The following is a 5,211-nucleotide window of genomic DNA, read 5'->3' as shown; positions in this document are numbered from 1 at the left end:
CAAAAATCAGGAAATTTAACATTCACACAAACTATTATCTGGATTCTCTATTCAAATGTCACCAGTTCTCTCCATAACATCCTTTAGAGCTGTCTTTCCCATTCCCCAGGTTCCACCCTTGAATCACACATTCTGTGTAGCCCCCTCTGACCTGAGCTGGAATCCTGACTCCATCACTTACTTGTCCTGTGATCTTGGGCATTCACACCTGCATCCTGAGCTGAACAAGCTCAACCCTGACACCCACCCCAGGGCCCGGGGGGAGAGAGGAGGTCTGGACTGTGTCTTTGGCACAGAGCTGTACACAGGGAGCATTCAGGGAGTAGAATTATAGTAAAAGCAGGCCAATGCACCAGGGCCCTCGCTGCAGACCCTCTGCAAACACCCGGAGTGCATAGGGGTACCCCCAGCTGGGCCAGGGCCCTGGCAGCCCCCACCTCCTGTCCAGCCTCTTCCTGCCCTCTGCTTCCATCACCAATGCCTCTCACACTGACCCAGAGCACTGAGCTCTTTTGAGCAACATGTCCTCCAACAAGGAAGGCAAGCAGATTGCAATGTTGATATTTCAAAAGCGTCTGTGATTACATTTTCTTTCTTGCATTTGGAAAAAGTGCCTCTTCCTTGTCTTCTTCCTTTTCATATTATTCTATAGGAAATTTGGGCTTCCCTCGTGGTTACAATGGTAAAGAATCCTTTGATCCCTGCATCAGAAAGAGTCCCTAGACAAAGGAATGGCAACCTTCTCCAGTATTCTCGCCCAGAGAATCCCATGGACAGAGAAGCCTGGTGGTCTACAGTTCTTGGCATCGCAAAGAGTTGGACACAACTGAGTGACTTTAATACACACGCACATAGGAAGTTTAGTCTCAGCAATGAAGGTGCGTCCCTCCCAGAGTCTCCCTATGTGGATGGGAACACATGACCAGCCTCCCTGGGCACAGCTGGAGAAGCAGGCCCGAGGGCTACTGCCTGTGAGTTGGTCTGGGGTGAAAGCTTTGCCCTTTGAGGATGATGATGGTGAGCTAAATCGTCTGCTCACCTCTCATGGACAGTTTGAATGTCTCTCAGCCAACTGAGGGAGTTGGCTAGTCAGCATGTGTAACAGACACGGAAGCAGATGGACACTGGGCAGCTCAGCCTGCAGAGCCTCTAGCAAAGGGAAGCCGCCACATGGGGCCTGAGATGGAGGCACACGGAGGAGGAGGAATGGGTTGGCTGGTGGCAGTTGAAGTCAGAGCATAGCGCTGCCAGGGTGAGAAGCAGAGTGGGGACTCCACATGTGATAGTGAGGGCTAAGGAGCCCCCTGACCTCCTAGACTATGGCCTGGCTGGGCCTCCCTTGTATCCTTACACTGCCCAGTTACATTCATCATTTTAGGGCTGCCTAAGTAACAAATGACCACAGCTGGGTGGCTAGAAGTAATGGAAATTTATTCTCTGACAGTTCCAGTGGCGTGAAGTCTGAGATCAGGGTGCAAAACGATTGTTTCCTTCTGAAAGCTCTGAGAGAAAAATCTGTCCAAGGCCCCTCTCCTAGCTTCCACAGTTGTCAATAATCCCTGCATTCTTTGGCTTAGGAAAGCATCACTCCCACCTCTGCCTTCATCTTCACTGGAGTCTTCACGTGCTAGGGACACGTGCCATCACACTGACGGGCCCTTCATCCAGGCTGAGCTCATCTCAAGATCCTTATAACTAGTTACATCTGCCGAGATCCTTATTCCAAGTAACATCCCGGGTGGTGGGAACAAAGATTCTGGTCTTCACTGTGGCTCCTTAGATCCTTACTGTAAAACTTGAAACCTCAAGAACTTTGTTTTTTAGGAGAATGATGAGTCTCCTGGGAAGGAAGAGTCATGCTTTTTTCCATGAGTCGAAATGTCTCTGGTGGTCTCTGAGCCTCGTTGTTTCAGACCTTGGCTTTCCAATGGCCCTGCTGGTCCAAGTCTGTTGGGCAGCTGGTGGAGAAAACATGAGGAAGGAAGAAAAGGTTTGTCAGAGGAAAGACATGCATAGCCCTAGAAACAGAGAGGTGGTTTGTGGGTTGTGGATGATGCTGAGACCCCAGAGCATGCAGAGAGGCAGGGAGGCGTGGTGACAGGAGAGGGCCACCAACTGGGCTTCTTTCCAGACAAGCGGCATTTAACCCATCTGTCTACTCTGAGCCTCAGTGTTCTCACCCATAAACTCAGTTTCACCAATGCCAGTTGAGCACCTACGAAGTCCCAGAACCACGCTGGACGGAGGGGACACGGCAGTGAGGAAGCATGACCTTAGGTCTGACAAATTCCCAGTGTTGTGAAAGAGGCAGGTGCAGGAAGCACCAAGGGGATCATCAGGGGGTAAGGAATGTAAAAGCCTTCAGCATAAGCTCCATGGGAATATTGGCAGTTGGGCAGGGAACCCCTAGAGTAAGTGATGCCAAACTGGTCTTAAGCATGAGAACTGAAAGACGGGAGAAGCCAGAGGTCCAGCCTGAGCTCTTGGCACAAGCGGAGGCACTGTCCCTAGAAGTGCGTGGGGTATTCAGAAAGCACAGCATCACCTCCAAGGGACTGGACTGTGGAAGATATGGTGGAAACTACAAGAAAGGGGCCTTGTAGAGAGAGGAAGCGGAGGGAAGCAGCAGTCCTTGAGTGCCTGGGAACCGGGACCTTAGTCCATAGCTGTTGGGGCTGCTGGAGGCTGTGACACCAACTGCAGGCTGAGCAAACTTGCGGTGCAGAAAGATCACTCAGACAGCAGGAGGGGACGACAGGGCTGAGAGGAGGTCGTGAGACGCTACTGCAACACCCCCAAGAAAGATAAAAATGGCAGTGGCCGTGTGACACAGAAGGAATGGACACAAGAGGCATTTCAGGGGTGCAGGCGCAGGGCTGGGTGACCTCACATCAGCCTGCTGCTCAAGCCTGTCTGTGGGTCGTGCAAGATAATGGATGCGAGGCACTCAGAAAACTGCAGAGCCCCTCTTCATTAGGGTGCAGCGGCTGGTTTCGGTAGGATGCTGTTCAGGTTTTCATGAAGTGAAGCCTCTCTCGCCCTCCCTGGCTCATCTTCAATGATGCTTTCTTTTGCCCGTAAGCAAGGGAGAGAGGGGAGGTGAAAAACAGAGACATTAAGTGCCAAAGCTTATGTTAATACAGCATTAAGGTTGAAAATGTAATCTCCTAGGAGTCAGGAAATTCTGAACCCCGGGTTTCCATGGCAACCCAGCCACACTGCTCCTCTGCCCATTCGGGCCCTGTTTTCCTTGTTAAATACGATCCCATCATATATTATATTTTATCGAGCTGAATGTGTTACCCACAGCTTGCAGAACCCGAGTCAGCAGCAGTGCAGACCTTCAGGAAATGTGGTGTGTGTGTGTGTGTGTGTGTGTGTGTGTTGTGTGTATGCTGTGTGGCAGAGATGGACCTTCCAAATTTGCCTGATATAACACAGCTACACCTTACATCTTTGTATCTAGTAAGTGGAATCTAACTCCATTAAGAGAAGCTCCCATGGAAATAATTGAGCAACAGTGCTGCAGTCTTGGGCTCTGAGGGAGTCTTTCGGGGTGCCGACTCCTCCTGGAGGGACACAGCCAGGTCCCTCACAGCCTTCTCTCTGCACCCCCTGGGCCCCAGGGGCAGGGCCATCGTTGCCACCCCTGGCTCCCTCCTGGATGGAGTTCTGAGGAAGTGGATCGGAATTACCTGGTCCAGTGGTTCTCCATGCACGCCGGCCAACCGAAGCTCATCTGTCACTGTTGGTTAACATCCCAGGGTGCATTGGGCACTGGCAAACAGATGCAAAAAGGAAATCCGATTCTCCTCCAAACCCTCTCTCCCACTAAGGCAGCACAATGGACAAAAGGCTTCCTCGGTGGCAGCAGAGATGTTAGCGAGGGGGAGGGAGATGGCTTGTCGGGGAGGGCAGCTCAGTGGTGGAATGTGTCACAGAGAAACATCTGTAGGTTAATGTGGTGGAAAGACCGCGGAATGTTAGAATCAGGCTGCCCGGGACTCGGCTATCTCCCAGGCATGTGGTCTCCAGCAAGTCTCTTTATTTCCTTTTGTCTTAGTTTTTTCATCTGCAAAATTGGGATAAAATTACCATTAACCTCACACAGGCTTGTTGAAGGATTAAATGGGATAATTGATGCAAAAGCTCACTGTAAACGTCTAAATCCCTACACAAATGTTACTCGTACAGGGAGTTCTGGAAAACCATCCTGGATTCTAGACTTACATAGTGGGCTCTAGAACTGCATTCTAAGGTTGGTCTGAGGATTCTACAGTCGGTTCCAGAATCAACTGATAGATCTAGAACAGGGTTAGCATTTTTTTTGTATAAAGGGTCAGATGGTAAATATTTGGGGCTTTGAGAGCCATGCTGTGACTAGTCGACTCTGCCACTGTTGCTCGAAAGCAGCCAATATATGGCTGTGGCTGTGTGCCAATAAAACTTTACTAACAAAAACAGGAAGTGAGCTGGAATTGGCCCATGAGCTCTAGTTTGCCAGCCCCTGTCCTACAACTGACTTTGTTGAAAGCTGTGCTCTTTTTGTGATGCTGCTTTTCTGCTCAGAATTTACATCTCCTTCCTCTCCATCCTCCACCTCCTGCCCTGCCCAACTCTCACCCACTCAAACACATACCTACTGGCCAACTTGTTAAACTTCCAGAATCAGAGTCCCCTCCTCCAAAAGCAAATAGCAATACTCTCTTGGCCTTTATCTCCTTCCCTTACAGCCTGAGACCCTTAGGCAGTCAGCTCTGTCACCCTAAACCCTAGGTCCTGGTAGAAGCTCAGTGGATGCTTGCAGAATGAGTAGGGGAGAACACAGCATCGTGGAGAACTGGGGCATGGCCATTCTCTCAGGAGGTCTGTGAACTGCAGTGTTTTTCAAAACGTTGCGACCTGACATCAATCTTTCATTGTGACCTGCTCCATCAGAGCTTCTAGAACAATCAGAAGGGAGAATCACCTTTGCAGACCCAGACCAACACACATAACTGGGGAGCTCAGGGGCTAACATGTTCTCTTTGCAGGTGCGCTGGAGCCCTGGGTGGCAGGCCAGACGGGCAAGAGTGGGTCAGTGGGCTCATTTACTTTCAGGCCCAAGTGACCTGAAAAGGTGCCTGTTTTGAGTGGGGCTCAGAGCAAGAAAAAGATTGGCACCTGCCATTCTCTGCAGATAAATCCCTTCCCTTCTGAGTAACTGCTGAG

This window comes from Capra hircus, chromosome 28, assembly GCF_001704415.2.
Source record: "Capra hircus breed San Clemente chromosome 28, ASM170441v1, whole genome shotgun sequence".
Taxonomy (NCBI): domain Eukaryota; kingdom Metazoa; phylum Chordata; class Mammalia; order Artiodactyla; family Bovidae; genus Capra; species Capra hircus.
The sequence above is the reverse complement of the archived record's forward strand: the minus strand, read 5'-3'. Positions refer to the sequence as shown.